Consider the following 25124-nt stretch of genomic DNA (forward strand, 5'->3'; position numbering starts at 1 on the left):
GGTGGTGTGCCCCCTTCTCTAGGTGGATCGAGACAGGTCCGTGCACACACCATGATGCCACTTGCACAGTGAAGTTTCTCATATGCAAAGACTTTCCAAGATGGGGTGTGTGTGAACTGCTAAGATCCAACAATGAGACGCACTTTGTTAATGAGGTTTTTGAACAGATAGGGCTTCTACTGAATATTAAACATACGTTTTCTTCTGCTTATCACCCGCAAGCGAACGGAATATGTGAGATACTCAACGGCCTCCTTAATGAGAGGATTGCCAAAATAAAATTGACGTTGAACAAGGGATGGCTATATTGCCTGCTCTTAGCTTTATATGCCCTTTGGAATCAGCCTGGTTCTCACCATCACCTCATCCCACACAAACTAGTAACAGGGCGGCAAATGAGAATTACACCTCCATCGAGGAGCAGAAGTGATGCCCGCAGTACAGCTAAATTGTTAGGTGATGAGTTAAATAACTATTTGACACGTTTGACCTCTAGAATCTCTCTCATTTTGGATCAACACAAGCATCAAGGGGGGTCAGTCTCAGAGCACAGATGAAGACAATCCAGCAACCGGATCACGTGCACTTTTATCAGCACCAAAACTGTATATTGTTGACACCGTCCAAATAAAGCACTTCACCCAAAAGTGTCACAAACCCTGTTTCCATGGCCCCTTTTGCGTTGAAAACATAACCCCCTCAGCAGTGAAAGTCCAAGGCAGTCGAGCTTGGCTTCATTTGAATGACGTAAAGGTCTACAAAGGCAAGACCACCCCGCTCACTGTTGCTAATCCAGAAGCAAGGCAAGAAGAGGAATTTCAGCATGTGCAGACGCAATCAATGATGAAGAAGAAGGATGAGAAAGCAACCAGTTGTTGATGCAGATTTTGCATTTGGACTAAGGCTCAATCGAACACTCCTTATAGATATTATAGCGTGAGTGCAAACCCTTGCTGAGAGCCTTAGGAATCTTTTGAAACCTGAACTTTAGAAATTGATTGATGTATCAAAGTTATGCCTAAACGCCAGTTTCTGATGAAGAACTGGAAACGTGCTCAGTATCCAGATTCATTTCTTGGTGCAAACTTGTTTTAAACAGTAATCCCATGGTGTTAACTGACAGGAATGTGCATAGGCTTGTGTTTGCTGTTTTTGTATTTATCCTTCAAGCTTATCCTGCTCTTGTCAGAAGAAACATTGATATTCACACTTTTTTTACATGATCCTAAAAATGGCCCTGTGATTAGGAGGCTGCTCATTGCGATCATTGAAGAAGTACTGCTATTAACAGAATAAAGTGATTTAATAAATTGTATTAAAAAGATGAGAAATTTGTAAGCTTGCACAGTTTTAGAGGAGGAACCACAAAGACCGAAATGCCACAAAGGGTGGTTACTTATGTTTTGGTGTATAATGTATGCCTGCACAATCACACACGCATACTAAGATAGAAGCCCTCATGGTTCCTCCCACCACATGAACTGCTCTTGATTTAGTTACTTCCAGTAGCATAGAAGTTCCCAAGTTTTTCCCTAGGGGAAGAACTACCCTTGATGTGTTTCGTGAGTATTACACATCTTATGCATATGGGAGATGTAAGAAAAGTGCAGAGGAAGATAATGAAGGGATAAATATTTTTCTAGACAATGCAGCACACGTGAGTAATACGTCTGCGCTCTCATACCCTATGCCATGAATGCAGCACAAACTTTCATCTCCAGAGAAGTTCCAGAACACAATGTCAGATGTCTCGTTCATCTTGCAGCATGTATGACTCGAGGACAATTTCAGCAAAGTTGGGCTACTCTGCGATGGAGATCGAAGTGGTCATTTCCATTCCAGGATGATTATGTCAAGACTTCACAGATGGAGAAGCAACCAGGATGGGAGAGTAAGATGCTTGTGTGTCCTGAAAATGGACAGGAAGAAGTGGTTGTGAGAGACATGATGAGAATGTAGTGCCCTGACAAAACAGTGATAGCTGGATCACCTGGATGTTGGGAATGAACCCAAGTCTTAGTCTATAAACAAGTAAAATTTAAGAAGGTATGGGAAGCAGGAATGATGTCTTGTGCAGCTCATCTATTGAAGATAGAATATGTGCAAGAAGTACAAGGAGTGAACGATGGGTGTATGAAGTCATGGGCGAAATATGCCTAACTGCTGACATGGGTAGAACATGAATCTGGTCCAATGATGGTGATTCCATTGGTGAATGCAACATTTTTCGAAGAGAAGGAAGAATTTGTGTGGGAGATAACAGAGACTGTAAAACTACAGTTGATGTCTCCAGAATGGGAGCTGGGGCAGCTGTTTTGATGGATCAATATTGGGCTTTTGGGTCCACAGCCTACATGAAGTTGCCCAAGGATTGGGGAGGAATGTGCTCCTTGGTGCTAATCCATGTTTGTTTGTTTGTTTTGTTTGTTTTATTATTTATATAGCGCACCAGACCCAGGGGTATTCGGGTGCGAAGGCATGAAGAGGGTTGTTCAACTTGAGTTACAGAATCAACATAATATGTACAGTACATCCATGGTTACAATGCTGTATACAGGCACAAACGTGGAAAAAGCAAAAAAAAACAAGGTATATACAATTAGTAGGAGGAATGCCTAAAAAGGCAGAGCATATATACAGTGGATCCCTGAGAGGCTGGTATGGTGTGGTTAGACGTCATGTTCCTTCAACCAAAGAATGAGGTTGGATCTGAATTGTAAGTAGGGGAGATCTTCCCTCAAGGCAGGGGGAAGGGAGTTCCAGTGTTGGGCCGCTTTGACGGGGAAGCTATTCCCACCAGATTTAGTGAGCCTAAATCTGGGTACCAGCAAGAGGTTGGAGTTAGCTTTTCTTAGGGGGCGTGCAGCTGTTTGTCTGGTAAATCTGCCTACTAGGTATTGGGGTGCTGCTGCGTTAGTGATTCCTCAGAGTGACCTGAATATTGGAGAATTTCCAAAAGTGGATGCCTATTTGAGGAAGAGAAGAGCGCTTGAATTTCTCAATTGAACCAGAAGAGAGAACTACTTATCAGCAAAATCAATAGAAGCCTTTGAAGCCATTCCCTATGAGCACAGGTTGTTTAGCCAGACTGCGTCAATATTTACAACTATCTTCATACCTGGGATCCAGACGATGGCCAATGCCAAATGGTTACAAATGACCAGACAGGAGCTTCTGCAGACGATTAACACCACCATAAAGGGATTCAAGGCTATTAAGGAAGAGTTGAGGGCCATTCGACTGATGACCCTGCAGAACAGATATGTCCTTGTCATGATCACTGCAATGGAACCAGAAGTTTGTGCCTAAATCGGGCCATCATGTTGCACATTCATATCTTCTCATGATGACGAGAATGGGACCCTGACAGAGGCCATAACATTACTAACGAACCTGTATACCGAGATTGAAGACGAGACAAAGGACATTATAGATGACAGCTGGTTTGTGTCTATATTCTCATGGATTCCGCAGTGGATGGCAAACATCTTCAAGTTCCTTGGAGCACTATTGCTCATGGTGATGTTTGGATTCTGTATAATCAAGATAATAATCGCCCAGTGTAAGAAGACAGCAAAGAAAGCAGTAGGACTGAAGATCATGATTAATATCGAATCAGGGTTTGGACACAAAGAGTTGACTGATGAATATGTCAGGAAATACATAGAGGCCAGCATTGTAGCACCTGAAGGAACTAAGTTCCTGTATCCGAAGAACCAAAAGAAGGATGTGGGACGATGGGTCTGTTGTAACCCGAATGGGCAGTACAGCTACATGACTTGGAGTGTGGATGAACATGTCAAATCAGCAGGTTGCCTGAAGGGAGTGATGAAGATTTGGACCCCCAAGAAACACTTGTATAAAAGGAGATATGAAGATGTGGAAACCGGTGAAGGTCTGGTCGCTGGCTCGACCAGAGTGGGAAGTGTAGAGGAGCAGCCACATTCCTCTGCATGAAGTTCCGCCCCCCTACTACCTATATGCTGGGAGCCTGAAATCATGCCATGCTTGACACCAGCAGTTGTGACCATTCTGCAGTGAATATTCTAGAAAAGGTACCCATTGAGAAAGCTGTATCAAATGTATTCCCGAAGAGAAGACAATCTAATGGAGGACCTCCCCGAGGGGATATGAAAAGGAAAGAAAGAGTAGCTGGTGATGTCACAAGAGATGAGCATGGCACACTGAGAAGTTAGGCTGAAGAAGATGTATGGACCTTATAGAATCTGATGACGAGATAAAGAATTGTGTGAACGTTCATATGTGAAAAGAAGATTGCACGCGTGAAGAACACTGCAGAAAATGCAAGCAGTTCAATAAGTGTACAGATTCAGTAACACAAGTAGACTAAGTGATCCTAGAAGCTGGCTATATGTAGCGACCAGACTGCAGGTGGAGCCGCCATTGTATAGAAGCTGGACATCAGTGTCATAACTTTAATACGTTCAAACCCATGGAGAAAAGGATCAAAAGCTGTGTCGCAGCAAAGAGTTATCCAGATCATGGAATTGCTGTCTGGCCTGGTGTCTAGGCTGAAGCAGCCAAGACTGGTTATCTATTCTTGAAGGCAGTAACCATGAGATGCTGAATCATCCCTTGCTTAAGGTGCAAAGAAAGAACACCATGAGTGGCAAGTTTTATTCATTCAAGACAATTAAATGCTTCACAATGGGCCGAATTGTTGTCCCCGTCACGTGAGTCAAGGATGAAAAAAAGGAGTTGGGCATGCAGGAACTCTGGAACTATTATAGCGTGTGCTCAGACTCCCTTCTATTCCCAGAGACGAGAATACACTGCAAGGTCAAGTTCAAAGATAATCTTCATGGCAGAAGGCATGGGTGATGAGAGACGTTAGGCTAATTGGGCGGGAGGTAAAGTCAAGTTCACCTCCTGGAACCTGGGGTATGAGCATACTTGCTGCTAGCGAACCAAATGTTGCAGAATGGCACGAGCGTGCCAACCAATTGTAGAAGACTGTATAATGAAGGGCTTTATAGTTTGAGAGCCAATCACATACCGTGTACTTAATAATGATGAAGAATGACTTGCACTAGAGGTGCACATAAGTGGTCGACTTGACAGTAGATGTTCAATCGCAACCCAACCCCTTATAGAAAGTATACTTAGATGTTCCCCTTGAGCCTATCACAACTCCTCGTAGGTTTTTCTCATTTGCCACAGAGTTTGAGGTTGCGTATGACGAGTTTTTTCTTTAAATGTGTAATTCTTTATGAAATGCTTTGAAAACGCGTGTGCGATGTCCGTTGATGTCCGTTGTAACTCCCTGTTTTAGACAATGGATACTAAAACAGAAAAGCACTTTGCCATCTTCCTGAGTTGGTTCGATTATTTGGTATCAGAGTTATTCTGCAACCCATTCATTGCATGCGTGCTACCAAAAGGGCTCTAACGCTCAGGGCAAAGCATGATGCCCCAATGAACGTTGTGTTGACAAGAGAGAACCCGACAGAGGGATGTCCACAGTGGATTGTTTAAAAAGACATGAAGAATTGCAAGTGCTAATGAAGAAATCTTTTGGAATAAAAGCCGCAGTGAACCCAATAGAAGGAGGCTAACATTCGGGAAGGTTCTGAGCCTAGAAGAGGGGGATCCAATGGTGAAAAGCCTTCACCCAACAACTCGTAAATACAGCAGGTGAAATCTTGTGAAGAAAAGCCGTAGTGAACCCGACTGAGGGAGGTTGACATTCGAGAGGGGTCTGAGCCCGGAAGAGGGAGATCCAGGGGTGAGAACGCATCACCCAAAGTACATACAGAAAGAAACTTTTTGTTTTGTTATTTTCAAAGCATCAGGTCCTCATTGGCAAGAGACTTTTCTGTTGAAAAGAAATGTTACCACAGAAGATCCTCATACCTGAGAATGGAACTGTAGTCTTGTACTGGGAAAGCTCGAGAGTGTGCTGTGCTCTAGAGTCTCGCCATGTCCCTTACTCAAAATGTGGGGAAGGGAGACCCCTGGCTATAACATCCTGATTTATCATTTGTGAACATTTATTTATTTCTTGTGAACATTATCCCACACTCTTTTGTATTTTGTTGTAAGGATTGGCAATCGATTTTTTAGTATAGGCCCTTTTTATTTGACAAGACACCACTAGGACTGCTTTATTATTATTTGATGGTCGTAGCTTGCTCCCATCTTAGATTTAGGTTTAGATTGGGCGTTCTTCTCACCCATTATACAGTTTAATAAACACAGTTGAACTGTGATCACTTGTGTCTGTCTTTACTGTTGCCACCATGAGTTCCTTACAGGCTGAAACATGTCTGGGGATGCTTGTGGTCTTGTGCAGAAGCAATGCGACCTAGCAGTTCGGGCTGGACTGCCCTTTTTTTGGGTAGGATCAATCATGATTTGCATATGGTCTTTCCCCTTCTGTAGTGGCTTGGCAGGCTGAAAACGATGGTCTAGAAGGTTGCCCAGAGCTGTGCCAATGGTTATGAATGATTTGAAACCTTCCAACCATCAACTTTCTGTTTTGCTTATTTGATAAGTAAACCAGAGTTTTCTTTTAGATGGGAGATAGAGGGGAAGGATGTGTTGTAGGTCTCAGTAATTGCAGGTTTTTAAATTTTAAAATGGTAAACAGCAGCAGCAGCATCTTCGTGACATCACCCTTAATAAAAAGGGCCATTCTATTATTTTCTTTGCTCCTTTATATCTTGCTTAATGCCAGCCTCCTCAAACTTACCTATACCCCGATTTCTCCTTGCCTATCCAACAAGAACGTACATCTTTCCTGGCCATGAAACATATGCTTCAGGAAAGAGCGATCCCATATGCCATGTTGTACCCAGCGCTACTATGAATCCCATACCAGGGAAAGGCAGTATTATTTGGTTTATGGTCATAAGACCGAAAAAATAAATTTCGAAAAAAAAAATCTCGAAAAAAAAGGCCGAAAAAAAAAAAGTCGATTTTTTTTAATGATGTTTTTTCTTCGAAATGGGGGGGTTCCCCCCCAACCCCCTTTTTTATTTTTTTATTTTTTTTACTATTTTTTTTTAATCTTGGACCCCAAAATAAATATATAATTAAAAAAAGAGAAATTCGACTTTTTTCTTCTGTCTTTTTTTTTCGACCTTATTGTTAGTCGAGATTTTTTTTTCGAGATTTTGACCGACCACCGTATTATTTACCCTCCCGGAGGAAGCAGTGAACTACATAGAGGCTAACATACCAATCGTCTCCAGACCAGTGGAAGGAGACACGGGTCTGACGTCTTTGCCACAGTCCTGAGCAGTCTAGAGGTACACTGACGATTTCATGAAAGTGGTGGGTGTGAACTCTTTAATTATTTTTACTCAATTACTTCATACAAGTTGTAAGTTACTTGACCTAGCAAGGTGATCACATTATAATTCTAACGGGTTAACATTGAATAGGGCAACTGCCATTGTAATAGATGTGAGGAACTCATGGTGGCAACAAGTAAGCCAGACAGTTCAAGGGTGTTTATTGAACAATGAATGATGTATGCAGGTTGGAAAAATGCCTAATCTAAACCTAAATCTAAGATGGGAGCAAGCGTCGACCATCAAATGAAAAATAAGGCAGTCCTAGTGCCGTTGTGTCAAATAAAAGGGCCTATACTAGGAAACCTATTACCAAACCTTACAACTAATACAAAAAAAAGGGTGCAGAATATTTCTTAAAAGAAAAGAAAGAAGTGTTCTCAAATAATATGCCAGGATGCGGCAGCCTAGGTCTCCCTTCCCCATGTTTTGAGCACAGGGTAAGGTGGGATCTTGGAGCACAGTACAATCTCTGGCTTCTTCGGCACAAGACGATAGTTCTAATGGCAGCTCTCAGGACCGTCGATGGCCAAGTCTCATTTCCCTGAAATCTCTTTTCTACGAGGACCCGAGGTCTTCAACTAAAAATAACAAAAGTTCCTTTAACAAATGAAAGTTTGTTTCCAATGTTCACTGGGTGATGGTTTCCCCCTCTTCTGGGCGCTGACACTTCTCAATTCTTTAATACAGTTTCACATAGGGTGATGGCTTCACCCCTAGTGCCACTCTTCTGGGCGCTGACCCTTCTTAAATATCTCATTTCCCAAACGATATCACAGTTCTTTTCTCAATTAACTTTTGGGTGACAGCTTCACCCCTGGATCTCCCTCGGTCGGCCTCTGACCCCTCTTGACTCTCAATACTTGGGTGAGGCTTCACCCCTGGATCTCCCTCGGTCGGGATCGGACCCTACTTTTCTCTTTAGCGGGTTTCCCTTTCCTTGGTTTCTCAATGTCTTTTCAAACAGTTCATAGTGTACATCCCTCGGCTGGGTTCACCTCTGTCAACACACTGTTTTTCAGGACTTTAGACTTTGCCCCTCTCGTCAGCATCCCTTGGTCAGGCTCACTCTTGCCAACTTCTTATTTGCTTGCATTTGCGTGATTCAATTCCCTTGCTTTCTCATTTGGCTGGATTCATTTCCCTTGCTTTCACACTGGTGTAGATCAAAGTCTTTCGATTGTACAGGGATTTTACTAGACCTCCTTCCTGTATGACTACTTTGACCTCTTTTGGCAACTCTCCTATGGCCTTCTGGTACCGTAGTTTTGGGCTTATGGGGATTAACCAGAGTCTCTTGAGTTGGTACCCACGTGGTGCCAGTTTTCCCTCTGCAGCTGGTCTCCCCTTAACACTCTTTACAGTTCTTTACACAGTTTATTAAACTTGGTTCAAACTTGCTACTTTGCGCTTGTCATGAAAAGCCTCTAGGCACTTGCAGTAACCTGCACTTGCATTAACCCACTGGGCTATCTTGCGTGTATTTAGAGCTTATTCAAAGCATTGAGGAAAATGCTGAACAAGCCAGGCCTCTCAAACTGGGTGAGCCCGCATGCTTGTAAGGGGTTAACTGCGAAGGCCTTTCTTGAAGACATAAACATCTAATTTTGCAGCCTTTAGGAGCCAGGCACAGCCTTGCACATCCTTGCTCTTCTTCGCTCTGCGAGTCAGGTGCACTGATAACACAGGAACGTAAGGCCTTCCCAAAACAACGTACACGGAGCCTGGGAGCCAAGACTGGCTGTTTCTAGTTGTAACTTTCCAGGCGTAAACATGCTTTGCCGCATAAAGGTTGGGCCCAGAAGATTCTCGAAAAGCTAGTACGTCATAATGATGGACATGCAGCCCCTAATAAGAGAACTTTACCTGGGCCAACTGGGGAGGGACTCTTCCTGGGCTGTTCGTGAGACGCGCGCACGGAGAGAAACAGCGCCTGGATTACCAGCTGTGCACTAGAGGGCCGAGACTCCTAGCATCACATCCCCGTTCTGGTGCAGGCCTTTGAGGGCTAGGCCAGTCCCCCCCTTCCCGAGAGTTGCCGGGCACATTGAGTGGCGTGGGTCCTGGGTGTGATTCAATCGTATCTCCAGCCACGATTCCTAGGAGCGTAAGATCAATAATTGCATATTCATCTGTGTCTGATAATTGGTATTATTCAGCTTGCACTTTTCATTCCCATATTATTGTAAAAAGCTGCTTAATTCTCATTAGACACTGTAGTAATAAATGCAAGCATCAACGTTTCTGTGTGATTGGCTTTCTTCCAGACTGAGTTCACTGTGCTTCGCATAGATTCTTACTCGTATCGGAGGGTGATTAGGAGTGATTTTATTGCACTAAGGGCTGGCCACAGGGAAGTGCAGGTTCCCCTTTTCACTACATTTGGCATAGTCGATTGCAGGATTTGCGAGCACAATGCCATTCTGGAAGAAACAGGCGAAGGGTGAATGCAATGAGGGGGATAGTGCACTCTGTCACATTCCGTGAGGCCCGGCAACCAATGCCTGGTCGGGTGTGGGAGACATTTTGCATTGGTATTCGGCACCGAGGGCATGGGACATGCTTGAAAATGATGTTTCCCCTGGCGGTAATTAGTGAGTGTTTGGAGAGTTTGCCGCTTGGGAAATGCAGATGGGAGCAAAAAGCAGCAGGAAACGTAGGCTGGTTATTCCTGCAGGCGCTCAGGAAGTTGCTTGAGAATGAACTGCTTAAAGACGCACAGATTTGCAAACTGAACAATGAGATTTCCCTGCTCCGGGAGCAACAAATCATTATGAGAGAGACCCTTGAATCGTCCGTTAAGCGGGCCGATCAGATGGAGGACAGGTGTGCCTCTTTAGCTGTGCGTGTAGCCACGCAGAAGTGCAGACAATGGCCTGGCAATCCGTCAGAGATAAGGATTCACGCATTAATTAGGAAAGATAATTGGGACTCAAATTTATGGTCTGGTGAGGTTAGTGATAGCGAAACCGAACAGACATTTGACTGGGATGAATCCGTTAAAGTCAGACTTGGGAGTTAGACTGTTCTGAGGGAAAGGAGCTGGAATGTGCTTCAAGGAAATGTGTTTATCCAGCGCGGCCGTTAATCACTAACAAGTCAAAAGGCCAAGCTGGCGGTGGAAACATTCAGAATACTAGGATTGTCCGTGATTACACACAGACAGAGCTTTTAGACATTGCCAAATTGTTTAGACAGAGGGCAGGTGAACCGATTTTGAAGTGGCTTTTAAGAGGGTGGGATACAGGTGCGGATGGCATCTTCTTAACCCCAGTAGAACTATTAAAAATGGGTTCAATCACTATTAATGTAATGCTGAGACAGATGTTGCGCGGCGCGCTCGGGCAGTAAGGCTCGCATTCCTTGTTTAATTGGCTTCAGACTGCCCTAATAAATCTGTATGCAAGTCCAATGGACATGGAAGAAGCTTGGGGCTACTGGGGGTCCCTACCTGAAGCGACAGATCAGCTTAGAGAGATGGGGTTACAGTGCGCAATGAACAGTGCAAATTTTGCAGGGCCTGACATGGAGATGTTTACAGCTGGAATGCGCGCGCGCTTGTTGAGGAATGCCCCAGGCCATATGAAGGGAGCATTGCTTTCATTGCTGGGTCCAGCGCAAGGTAAAGCTATTGGTGAGGTTGCACTACTGCTAGGGCAATTAGAAGGGTTGGATGTGCGCAAAGCGGCGCGCCTAGTGGCGGCGAGTAATGATTCAAAGAAAAAGCTTGGCAAGAATGCAAAGTCTAAAGCGAAAACTGACACACTTGAAAACACGCGCAGGCAAATGTGGGTGGACCTGCTAAAAGCGTGGATTCCAAAGGAAGAGATAGACGGTAAACCTACACATGTGCTGCTTGAGAAATGGAAACAACTGAAGAAACAGGGGTCAGGCAAAACTAGGCCTTCTGCACCCTCTGAAGAAGAGGTTTTGAAGCCCAAAGTGCGAGCAAAAGGTTACCCTGATTTGGCAAAGGACAAGTGGGAAGTCCTAGACCCAATTTTTGATTGAAGGGCTGGCTCTGTCTTTGAGGTACGGTTAATAAAGAGAACCAGTCCCAGAGACAGACGCCCTTTTGTGCCACTGACACATGTATTTGGATGAGAAAGTAAAACACGTATTGGCTCTATTAGACACGGGAGCTGAGGTAACCATTTTGAATGGCAATCCCAGTAAATTATCTGGTCCCAGAGTTTTGGTCAATGGGTATGGGGAGCAGAAACTGTTGCAAAAGCCTTTAATGTAAAGATGTCAATTGGCGAGGGATTGCCTTTCACAGCAAATGTCTTGATTGCAGACATACTGGAGTACATATTGGGCATGGATGTGTTTTTGGGCAAAAGTGTGACTACAGATTGAGGTGAATTTGTTTTTGGCAATCGGAAAATCCATGTGAGAGCTGTTAACCCCATGGTGGTTGGGCATGCCAAATGGTCCCCCTTGCATTTACCTCCTATTGCTGAGCCAGTGTGCGTGAAACAGTACAGGCTGCCAGGAGGGCATAAAGAGATCGGTGAAACTATTGAATCCTTGGTGAAAGCTGGCATAATGAGGCCGGCAGTCAGTCCATTCAACTCGCCGATCTGGCCTGTCTGCTGCCCCGATGGGGCATGGCATCTGACCATTGATTTTCGTGCCTTGAGCAAGAAGGTGCCACCCTTAGCTGTGGCAGTGCCAGACATCATTAATCTGATTGAAAACCTTACGAAAGAAGTGGGTAAATGGCATGTGGTCCTTGACTTGGCCAATGCATTTTTCTCCATTGATATTGTCACTGAATCACAAGGCCAATTTGCTATCACTTGGGGAGACAGACAATTTACCTTTACTAAATTGCCCCAGGGGTATTTGCATAGTCCCACTCTGTGTCATGGATTGATTGCCAGAGACTTGAAGATGGTACAATTGGATGTGTATGTTGCTCACTATATTGATGATATCATGCTGACCAGTGCTGAGAAAGAACATGTAGAAAAAGCTGCTGAAAAGTTGATTACACACATGCGAAACCGGGGGTGGGCCATAAATCCCAAAAAGGTACAGGGGCCCACACAAGAGGTGAAATATTTAGGTGCAATCTGGTCTGGGTCAGTTAAGAAAATTCCTGACCCTGTAATTGACATGGTTCAGCAGATGACTCCACCAGCAAATAAAAAAGAGGCACAAAGGTTCCTTGGGTTAATGGGTTTTTGGAGAAATCACATACCTCATTTAAGCCTGATACTGAAACCCATCTACAAAGTCACCAGAAAGAAACATGATTTTACATGGGGCCTAGAGCAACAGTCTGTCTTTCAGCAGGCTAAGGACGCTTTGCAGAATTACATCACACTGGGCCCCATGACGAAAACTGATCCTTTTGAACTGGAAATTCTTGTCTACAATGATGTTGCTGTGTGGAGCTTGTGGCAAAAGCAAGGACAGAAAAGAGTGCTGCAAGGTTTCTGGTCAAGAAAACTCACAGATCCTATGACAAGATACACTCCATTTGAGAAACAAGTTGCTGCAGTGTACTGGGCTCTAGTTGAGACTGAAAGAATTACCGGCGAGCAACCAGTAACAATTTGCACAGAAAATCCGATCATGGACTGGGTGCGCGACACTGCTGCAAGCGGAAAAAGTGGCAAAGCGCCACTCATGTCAAATGGAAATGGTATTTAGAGCAATGTGCGAAAGCTGGCCGCACAGGGGTTTCCAGACTGCAAGAACAAATGCTAGAGTCAGTGGACCTGGAAGTGATGCCTGAACCGAGCACTCCCGTGGCGTTGCCAGAATCTCCCTTCAAAGTCGCACTCGCCTATGATACATTGACAGAGGAAGAACAAAAGTTTGCATGGTTCACAGACGGCACAGCAAAGTATGATAAAGGGTAAAGACACTGGCAAGCTGTTGCATTCCAGCCCTACTGAGAAACACTGCTGATGAGAGAAGGTGTGGGAGGATCCAGTCAATATGCTGAACTGCAGGCGGTGGCCTCCGTGATTGAACAGGTGAAAGAGACAGAGACTGCATACATATACACGGACAGTTGGGCCACATATCAAGGCCTGACGCATTGGGCACCGGCATGGAGAAGAGACGGCTGGCAGATCAAGAACACTCCGATCTGGGGAGGGCCAGGCATCTGGGAAGAGATGTGGTGCAAAGGTGAGAGGTGCAAAATCTGCATTGGGCATGTCGATGCACACATTCCCCCTGACACCTCACTGGCTGCCCTGTTAAACAACGAAGTGGATCAAATGGCAAAGATTCGCCCAGTGACAACACCCGAAGAAGCTGAGGTATTGCAAGGCATGGCGGACTGGGCACACCAAACCTCAGGGCATCTAGGGAAAGCAGGAACCTATGAATGGGCTAAGAGGAGATAATTGCCCAGTACCATGGATCATGCCAAGCAGGCTGCCTCCCAATGTTCCGTGTGCTGTGAAGTGAAGCACTACCCGCTGGAGAGGAAGCCTCAAGGCCCTTTGAGAAGAGGTGAAAGAGCTTCTAGCGTAAGGCAAGTTGACTACATTGTCCCTTTACCGCCCGAGAATGGAAATCATTATGTGTTAACCATGGTAGACCCATATACTGGACTGCTGTTAGCCTATCCAGTTGCCCATGCAGATCAACAGGCTACCTTGCAAGGAATGGAATACCTCATCAGGCATTGTGGCATTCTGGATGAAATCCAATCAGATCAAGGCAGCCATTTTGCTGGATACAATGTGCAGAACTGGGCGCTAGAACCAGGCATCAAATGGACACTGCACATCAGTCGATACCCAGAATCCTCTGCTCTGGTGGAGCGCAGCAATGGGCTGTTCAAGCAACAAATAAAGAAACTGACTAAGACTCACACTCTCAAGGGGTGGTCCAAACACCTGGCACAAACACTGTTTGAACTGAATAATCGTCCGTTGGGAAACCGGCAGACAGGCATTGTGAGACTGACAAGTGAAAAAGTGGAATCCACAAAGACTCTTATTGTGTGGAAAACTGACAAAGAAGCAAAGCTACCTGTGCAAGCCACGGCAGGCAGCATTGGACTTGATTTATCTACCTATGAAGATGATGTCATACCAGCGGGGCAAACTAAATCCATATCGCTGGGTATTGGCATCAAATTGCCGGCTGGCACTTATGGACGCATTGTTGCACGATCCAGCCTGGCGAAAAAAGGCATTGACATTTTGGGAGGTGTGATTGATCCTGATTATAGAGGGACTGTTTTGGTACTTTTACATAATGCTGGTGCATCTGCAGTACCATTAACCAAATATGACCGAATTGCACAATTGATTTGTGAGCAAGCAGTTGTTCCCCTAGTGGTTGAAAGTAAGCAAGCCCCAGACACACACTACACTGAGGGGGGAAGGAGGCTTCGGTAGCACGGGAAAAAAGGTGTGGGTTCACCATCCAAACAAAAAGCCTGAGGCTGGGGAGGTGTTAAGTCAAGGTGTTGGAAGTACTTATGTTGTACTTGTGCAGAATTCTGGCATGCCTGTTTATATTCCCGCTACTAGGCTCATACCACGAACGTAGAGCAGTATGAAGGGGATAGGATTTGCCTTGCTGTGGGTGCTCCTGATCTGCCAAGCAAACGCTTTCTTTGTAAAGAATGGGTTGATGCAAGACGCTACATGGACTCTGAGAATCGCATGCACTACACCTGATGCTCCAGTCCTGCGTGACTACTACAAACGCACCGTAACCTGTGAGAAAAGTGCTACAAATGAGTATCCACATGCAACTGCAAAAGTACTGGCTTGGCACATTGTCGGCATCTTTTGTCACTAACTCATATGACTGGCGCTTATGAAATCTTAGGCCCAAACGTTTCAGTGAATGGATCCAATAATTTGTTTGATGTTTCATATTTTTTCTGCCCCAAGAACTGCAGCGAGTGTACTCGTCAAGATTTTTTGGAGTATAACTTAACGAAATGCATTTCATACAATTGTGCGTTGAAACAGCCACTACCGAATGGTTGTATGGTGTTTGTATCTAAAACTAATATTGCATATGGCAGGCATCCCACTTGGAGAATGGTATTCTTTAAGTCACACAAAGTAGAAACTGTGAACATGTTAGATTTTCCAGTAGTAAGACAATGTTTAAATTGCAAACACGTAATGCATGCCTCTGTCATTACAGAAGTACACTTAGACATAGATTTATCATGAGGCAACGTTTCCTTATTAGTACCAAGCTGCTACAAATGGAGTCAATTTCTATGGCCCATCACCAAATTGCGCATAGCTAGAGGGCTAGATTCATTGATTGCGGGAGCAGCGGGGGTGGGAACGGGAGCTTTAAACACTTTTGACATAGAAACTGTGCGCAATAAGTTAGCTACTATGGGTTCTGATGCCAGCGCTGCTATAAAACTTCTGGCCCAATGGGGCCCCTTGATAGGCCCTACCCTGCGAAACACTGCTACAAGTATTGGCAACCACTGGAGATGGCAGAATTTTAGCTATGAAGACATTTTTTCTGCCATAGGCCAGGTCAACAAGACTGCTAAAGACACACGATGCATTTTATGGCAAACTTTGTTAAATCAGCAGGTGTTGGCTTTTCGCTCCGAGTGGGGGCAACTATCCTCAACCCACTGGCACACAGAGCTACAGTTACTAGCAAACATATGGATTAAACCGCTTTCTTTTGATTGCATGAATAACACATGCCACGCTTTAATGCAAGTTAGTAGAACCGCTTATGCTTTAGAAATATGGTGTTCTTTTATAGTCTTGCCTATGAAAATAAATGGTTCTTGGTGGGTTCCGCAGATATGAGGGGAATGGTTAGACAGCCAAAACTACACCGTCCACAGTCACACCTGCATGCCCTGGGATCAGGGGTGGGTGTGTCCCCAAACTGGAAGGATTCCGGACCCATGCATGCATCCCATAGCCGGGGAGTGCACCTGGATGCAATACCACATTAATGGAACTGACATTTTCCAGATAGACCAGCATAAAGCATACGTAGTTACTAATCATTCCTTGCTTATTAACAATTATAGGTTATTAGGGAATCCTCAAATATTTTGCGTAGATCAGGTTGTGATTATCTTAGACATTGTTACTCACACTCACACCTTATATTCATTAACCCAGTGGTCTCACACTACTCTGGATGCCGAGCTCACGCATCTGCTTAACTGGACTCTACCCTATGGGGTGATTACTGCCCAGCTTCAAGCTATTAGACAATTTGCTCAAACTGCTTGGAAAGATTTCCAAACGGTAGCTACCTCAGTTATCTCTGCAGAGTGCAAGTTGATGATAGACAGGAATCAATTAATCAAAACTGCTGACCATCTGAAACCGGTTACTACTCACCACTGGTGGGATGTATTCACTGGATGCTCTCCCTCCTCCACATGGCTGCTTAATATAATGTTGCATCCCTTGCTGTGGCTGCTGATCTCCCTAATACTGATTGCTATAGTTTTTATTGGGCTCTTGCGCAGGATGACATTTCTCTATAATAGAATGACTGTGCTGGAAAAACGTTTGATCGGCCTACAGCACAGTGTACATGCTTCGAAATCATGGCACTGAGTCAGCATTTTCAAGCCTCACTTCGAAAGGGGTGGAATGTCATGAAAAGCCTCTAGGCGCTTGCAGTAACCTGCACTTGCATTAACCCACTGGGCTATCTTGCGTGTATTTAGAGCTTACTCGAAGCGTGGAGGAAAATGCTGTTCCAGCCAAGCCTCTCGAACTGGGTGAGCCCGCATGCTTGTAAGGGGTTAACTGCGAAGGCCCTTCTTGAAGACATAAACATCTAGTTTTGCAAGAGGCTCTGCGCAGCCTTTAGGAGCCAGGCACAGTCTTGTACAGCCTTGCTCTTCTTCGCTCTGCGAGTCAGGTGCACTGATAACACAGGAATGTAAGGCCTTCCCAAAACAACGTACACGGAGCCTGGGAGCCAAGACTGGCTGTTTCTAGTTGTAACTTTCCAGGCGTAAACATGCTTTGCTGCATAAAGGTTGGGCCCAGAAGATTCTCGCAAAGCATAATGATGGACATGCAGCCCCTAATAAGAGAACTTTACCTGGGCCAACTGGGGAGGGACTCTTCCTGGGCTGTTCGTGAGACGCGCGCACGGAGAGAAACAGCGCCTGGATTATCAGCCGTGCACTAGAGGGCCGAGACTCCTAGCATCACATCCCCACTCTGGTGCAGGCCTTTGGGGGCTAGGCCAGTCCCCCCCATTCCCGAGGGGTGCCAGGCACATTGAGTGGCGTGGGTCCTGGGTGTGATTCAATCCTATCACCATCCATGATTCCTAGGAGCGTAAGATCAATAATTGCATATTCATCTGTGACTGATAATTGGTATTATTCAGCTTGCATTTTTCATTCCCATATTATTGTAAAATTCTGCTTAATTCTCATTAGACACTGTAGTAACAAATGCAAGCATCAAAGTTTCTGTGTGATTGGCTTTCTTCCAGACTGAGTTCACTGTGCTTCGCATAGATTCTTACTTGAGTGGGAGGGTGATTAGGAGTGATTTTTATTGTACTAAGGGCTAGCCCCACAGAAGTGCGGGTTCCCCTTTTCACTACAGCGCTTCTCATTCAACACAGCCCTGTTCTTAGCAGTTCTCCCCTCGACTCACCGGCTGTGATGAACTGCTTGCCTTTTGGCTTCACTGGAGTCAAGGCCGATACTACGGTCATGGGCGCTTCCCTCGCTCCTGCTTATCGACATAGACTTGCCCTGTGTACCGTCGACATCTGCTGCATGGCACTTGAGCTATTGTTCGCGGTTTTATGCTCTCCTCCATGAAGGGTCCACCGGCTTGGGATGTAAAGGGCAAGGTTGCTTCTCTCCTCGCCACCCTCTAGATTCCTGATGCCTTTCTCCTTCTCTTGAACTGCAGCACCAATTTAGCCATCTCGTCATGCTGTCTGCCTTGCCCGCTTTGCTCGTACTGTGCTCTCTTACTCCACCTTTTATCCCTGTGGGGAAAGGAAAGGCCCATCATGTGTGTGTGGTTCAGGTTAATTGCCTGACTTTGCCTGGCCCTGGTGTTGGGATATGTCAAGTAAACAGGTTGCCTTTTCCGTGGTCGGTTACAAAGAAGGGTTTGGGTTACAAGGAAAATGTGGTAGAGTTTCCTGGTATCCTACAGGGTCGGATGGAGATAAGGTATTGTTGGATGGTCCTACGGAATGGATGAGAATGACCAGGATGGAGAACAGAACATGGGGGATTGTGCGAATGGTAACATTCTGTCATAGTAGATTGGGGTTTCGAAAGATGACAATCGGAGGAACGGGATTGGTAGGGTTCGTGAAGCAAATGAAAATAACTGGGATTGTGGAGTGAACAGAGGGGATTGTGGGATTCGTGGTGTTCCATAAATGCAATATAATTAGAGGGACATGAAGAAGAATGGGAAGGGCAATGACCGTGAGTATTCGGGTCGGGAACACACACACAAACAGGGATTCTGGGATGGATAATCTTCAGGTGCAAATGGGTTTGACATTTTGGAGAATTGTTTCTGCACAGAGGGATCGGTGGATTTGGGTAAGAGAGCTTCAATGGGAGGAAGGGTTACAGATGTGGCACTGCCCATAAAGGACTCAGGGATCTCACTCTCCTTGTCTTCTTCTCTGGTAAGAAACCATGTCTCCCTTTGGGCATGCTCCTGAGCATAACCCTGGGCTCCCCTACCCAGGTGATCTTTCCCCGCTCGTCTGCCTTGCGGGTCGTGATAAAAGAGGGTCTGCCCTTTCTTGGCCCCCTGAATAAGGGACTCTCAAGGTTTGCTGGGGAAAATACCCTCAGGTTTCTCACATAGAGAACTTGTCCAGATGTTGTTGGCTGCCCCTGTTTGGCTCAGGAGTTAAACGGCGACCCCTCCGATGCAATGTTGCGTTTTTCTGTTTTGTTATTGTACGAAAGCACAAGTTGGGGATGTGCACAATTGTCAGGGGTAGTGAGGGAGGGGGTAGGGTGGTGTACGTTTCCTGGTTTGGGAGGGTGATGCAGGAGGGGGTGGGGTTACAAACTGGTGGAAAATTGTCCAGCTACATATGTACAAAGACTCAGACCGCCAAACAAAATCCAATTGTAAAGAAAATGGCATTTACACAACATAATGTTACACATTAGTAAGTTATGCTACCCTGGAGACTATTTTTTGGAATGTCAGAGGGCTAGGAAATTACACCAACGAAGAAGAATGACAGCATATGTGAATCGCCTTGATGTACAGGTCCTGCTTCTACAAGAGAAACATGCGGCTGGTGGTGGAAATACCTCTTTTGCTGCAACATGGGGCCCGAATAGGTATTATACTGAGTACTCAACAAAATCTAGGGGGATGTTGATCTTGGTACATAAGAAAACTGCTTTTACACAATTACACACACAGATAGATCCGGAGAGTCGATATGTCAAAGTGCATGGTAAACTGCTTAATAAAGAGGTCGTTCTGGTGAACACATACAGACCTAATATCGACGATCCTGGCTTCGATTCCACGATAGTAAATCTGATGTTGCCATATATGCCATCTGCACTGATTTGGGGGTGGATATGAATAATATATTAGATTTAATCCTTGACCGTACTGGATCCAGCTCAAGACCGCTGTCAAAGGCATCCAATTGTATTGTCACAATACTTGTTCGACTACACTTACATGATATATGCCTTATGCTGCACACAGTGGAGAGGCTATATACATAATACTTAACGGTACACGACATGGCATCAAGAATAGACATGTTCCTTATATCAGACCATCTAGTGGGACAGGTGACGGAAAATGCTATATATCCACAAACCTACTCTGACTCTTCTCTGATCATAATATCTCTGATGTGGGGCAATGCTTTGATAAATAATGGGGCAATGCTCTGATAAATCATGGTGGGTGGAGGTTTAAGTCACTGGCACTACAGGACCTAGTCTTTAGAACAGATCTTGAGGAGGACATCTGCACATATTTTCTACCCCATAATAATGGAACAGTCTGCCAGGAAATCTTGTGGCAAGCATTTAAAGTATACACAAGAGGAATGGTGATGTCACGAGAACTGGGAGCATTACGCACTATACTGAAGTGGGAGAATGGAAGAACAAGCTCCCGCCAATCCCCTCTCGCGCTTGGCCTAGAGGATCACGGCCTAGACACCCGCCACGAGAGGAGTTTGCCTATCTACCAGACGACCAAATACCCTGGTACAGGAACATACGGATGTGCCCACCCACCTGCCCAGCAGCCCGACCTGCCCATGCCGACACCTGCGGCATAGATCAACTCGACTAAACCAACACATCGTTAGAGATGCCATGACGACCTAGCCAACGGTCAGCACGCCTGTGCAAAACGTATCCACCGGACACCCCCACACCAATCCACACGAAGAACATACTCAGTGCTATGACGTAGGCGAGGGACACACCCACGGACGTGCATCTTTATTATTTTCCATATAGGCTCTCAAAATGCAGAAACGCAAGACGCATAATGAACTTATCTAAAAAGGCTTGCTCACGCTTCTTCTAAAACCATGTACCATAATGAAGAATATAACAAAGACACGATACTGGGGATAAAGCAATATGATACCGTAACCTAAAGCGCAGTGCACCAACGGTTCCACCTATGCACTAGGCCCAAGTAGGCCGCAAGCAAAAGCTTCTATGAACATTAAATAAGCAAGAGCTCAGTTGCTGACCCTGCAGAATGAGCCCGGCGAAACACACAGCTAAGGGTACAATAATGCAATCTTGCACGCCGCGAGCCGACGTCAAGGTCGCACCTGCAAACTAAACCAGGCACACAGTGGGAAAAACAATATTAATTGTGCAGAATTCTGTCTCAAACACGGTCCCACCTCACGTGACCAAGCCAAACCTGACAGGATGCCAAGCCAGGGGAAAGAGACGCCTGAATCCCAGGTTTCAAGACACAGGCAGATACAATTAAAAGACTCAATGGACATCTGCGACAGTGGGAGTAGTCGGCCTTCCAGCATATGAATAAATCCTCGCATTGTCTGCACCTACCCATAGTGAAACAGTGTTGCAAATGACAGGTACACCGCGAGCTGGGAACAGCGATGGTCCCAGACTGGGAGGCTCGCGAGCGGACCAATCAGAACATGGGGCTTTTATCACTGACGCCATTAGCATTGACCAATCCCCAGGGGTCTTCATGTAACAATTTTCATGTATCAAACTGAAGGGACAACCCAAGTATATCACCTGACTAACCCTCAACCACTAATACCGTTCTCTATACGTATGCTATACTAACCCTACCACTCGAGTAACCAATCCAGAGTGGAGATAGGTTTTTTGCTAACTTTCTAAGGTGACGCAAGTAGCGCGTCATACTAAGGTAAAAAGGGCCTGCGAGCCCCACGATTGTGTGTGTGTCAGGACAGACGCGTACGATCCTTGACCCATCCCTGCCGTTTTGTCTAACAAACAGCAGAATCACCTTGCTTCTTGCGTGTGTCTCATACTCTATCTCTTTTGGGATATACGGGAGGAGTTGGGGCCTCCCTGCCCGGAGGTCTGCGGACGGCCCGGCCGACCCCGGCAGAATTTCCCCCCGACAAGTTGGAGGCACTGCTGAGATCTGTTTAAGATCTGCTTTTTATTTTTATTTTTCCAGGTAGTCTGGTTGCGAGGAGGCCCGGCGGCGCGGCCCCCTCTGCCGCTGCCCCCTTCTGAGGACTACAGGACCATCGCGGAACTGCGAGGAGACCGGACAGCGCAATCCGGATATTGGCCTTCGGGAGCCGGTTGAGAAGTATCCCGCCCGCGGTTGGCGAGTGTCCAGACGTGGTCCAGACGAGGGGAGGTGGCGAGCCGCTTGGAGGGGTGCACGCAGTCGAGCGGCCCCGCATCAAGAGAACTTGGTGAGCATGCCACGCACAACAAGCAATGTGAAATTGTGAGGGAGGGGGGAGGAATTAAATACGGGAGGTGGGAGGTGTTGCACAGGTGCGCGGCGAAGGTTTGACAATTTAGTGTTGGCAATGAAATGAATGGTAGCCGAACGAGTGCGAGAGCAGTCGGCTACGTTACGCGAGAGAGGGGGGCGGAGCACGAAAACATCACGTGCGGCCGCTCGTAGACACTGATTGGCCTGGGTCGCGACTACGTGTAAGGGTGTGTGTGTGCGCGGTTTCCTACGATTTGGCATTTATTGATCAATGAGTAGATGAGGATCCCTATTGTTCGAGCAAGAAACTCGATAGGTAGATGACGTTTCCCAGTAGGCGGTAGCTAGCTAGTTGCCCAATACGGAAGATAATTGGCTGGTTAAGCCCTCTTGTCGAGGGGCGTATCACACGCGAGGCGACGCAGCGTGCGCAGTCCGATTATATATTGTTGATTACCTTGTTCCAGGCGTGACAGGAAGACAGCTGTGGGGTTAACGGGGGTAGAGTGCAAGTGTATTAAGAATTTACTAGTAATTTGAAGAGATCGGTGACGTCACCAGTAGGGCTTTCATAGGATATCCCGAGCACAAGGCATCTTTCTTTCTGAGAGTGGTGGGGAAGAGAATTGTGGTAAGGGAGCGGAAACGGAGATAAACGGTAATGAGTTGATCAGGGGGAAGGCGAAACGGGGGACGTGGCTGCGCACGGAGAACGCCGGCCACGGCAAGTGTAGAAGAGGGAGGAGGAGCAAATGAAAATAGGACGGCTATATAAGAACGTCACAAGGGGTACGCAGCTGCAGAGGGCTACGTGCGCCTCGGCCGCAGGGGGCCGTAAGGGTGTTCTGTAAAGGAAGAAAAGAAAGAAAAGAATATACAAATGTAAATACTATATTTTAATAATTTTCCTCAGCGGACTATCGCAAGTCCCCAAACTTACGGGGCCAGGTAAAGGTATAAGGCTGTGTATCGTAAGTGTTAGTAAAGTAGTAACTACCAGATAGGGGAAAGATAACAAGTGGAGCGCTACTATGTCATACGGGGCAGGATCGGGAGGGTGGGGGAACACCCTCACTACCCCACTACAACACATATGTAAAACACTGTCACCCCATAGGGAGAAACTGATCATATATAGCATAGAATGGACACAGGGGATGGACAACAAAATGACAACACCATGGCCGCCTAACGGTAGCTTTGATCCATATACCCAACATTCACTATTAAACCATCTGCATAACACATACAAGGGGAAGAAGTTGACACACCACGTGGAGGTGTTTAACTTATGGAGGATGTTCCAGGGGTCCCGACCAGGACCAAATGGAATGTTCACTGTGGGGGAAACACCGGAAGAAAAAGAGATCAAGGAGGAAGGAGAGAATGGGGAAAAGGAGAGTGAAGGCCCAAAGAACACGGGGAACGGACAAGAGGGAGGAGAAAAGAATGACAACCCAAAAGAAAATGAAATAAAAAAGGAACAGAGCGACGATATAACCCTAGCAAAGGTAGTGAAAACAGAGGGAGGGGGGTTGTACCCTTTAAGAGAACTAGGAGAAATAGGAAGAGAACAACTAAGGGCGGCTGAGGGGTACTCAAACCCGACATACAGCCCGCCACCATATGCAGTGACAGGTGTCCACAAGGGAGGGGGGCGGACTAGTACGACGGGATCAGCCTATAGGAAGATGCCAGAGGGGGAGGGGAGGACTAGAGAAGAACAAACTGAGGAAATAGGACATGATGAGTGGGTAGCTGCGCAGATACTATTAAAATTACGAGGTACACTAACAGGAGAAGAGAGGGAGGTAGTGAGGAAAATGGACGAGGATAATACCAGGGAGAGTGACATGAGGGGGGAAGAGCTGATACGACAAAAGGAAGAGATTTTGGAGGAACGACTAGCAGAGCTAAGGGATGAGCAGAATGAACTGATCAAACAGCTCGAGAGGGAAGAAAAAGAGAGAGCAAGGGAAAGGAAAGAAGGTAGGAACGAGTTGGAAAGAATAAGGGAATGAACTGAGGAGCAAAGGAGAGAAGCCGAAAGGGTAAAAGCAGCAGCAGAAAGGGTATCAAGAGCAGTACTACGAGAGAGGAAAAAGGAAGAAGAAGAGAAAGAAAAGGAAATGGCAATGTGGAAGAAGAGATTACTATCAGAATCGACTAGGAAATACGAAGAAGGAAGGGTGATAGAGAGTATATTAGAACGGGAGAGGGTGAGATGGGAAAGAAAGAAAGAGGATGAAAGGGCATTGGGAAAGATGAGTAGTGAAGTAATGGAGGAATTAAAAAGGAAAAGGGAGGAAATTGGTAGAGAGATGGAGGGGAGAAATGAAGGGGAAAGAGAAGATAGGAGAGGGGAGAGTGAAGTAAGGAGGTATGTATATAGAGATACAGAAGTAGCCACAAAATCATCACAAAGGGGAGCGGTTGGTAAAGGAGAAAAGGGAGACACAGACCTAATAGACTTAAAAACAGTAACGATCAAGGGGAAAAAGACAGAGTGGGGGCCGCCACATACGGATGACTTTTGTAGTGAGGAAGAAGAAGGAATGGAGAAGGAAGGAAGAAATAGTGACAGGGAAAGCCTAGATAAACTATACACCACTCGGACCAATACAGACTCACCATGGATCTGTATGAGAAGGGATGAACTGGAAAGAAGTGAGGAGGAAGAGCGAGGAATAGCGGAAAGACAGACACTTGAAGCCACACCATCACCATCCCACCCTACATGGTCAACCACCTCACGCTACCTACGTACAACCAAACTCGCGCCCTTCACAAACGAAATGACACCCTATGTAAGTAGGCTTAGAGACCTCCCTAGACGCAGGCAGGAAGAACGAATACACACGCCCACATTAAATACAGGAAATGATGACAGAAGGGG

Source organism: Ambystoma mexicanum, chromosome 2q (assembly GCF_040938575.1).
Source record: "Ambystoma mexicanum isolate Mex_15411 chromosome 2q, UKY_AmexF1_1, whole genome shotgun sequence".
Taxonomy (NCBI): domain Eukaryota; kingdom Metazoa; phylum Chordata; class Amphibia; order Caudata; family Ambystomatidae; genus Ambystoma; species Ambystoma mexicanum.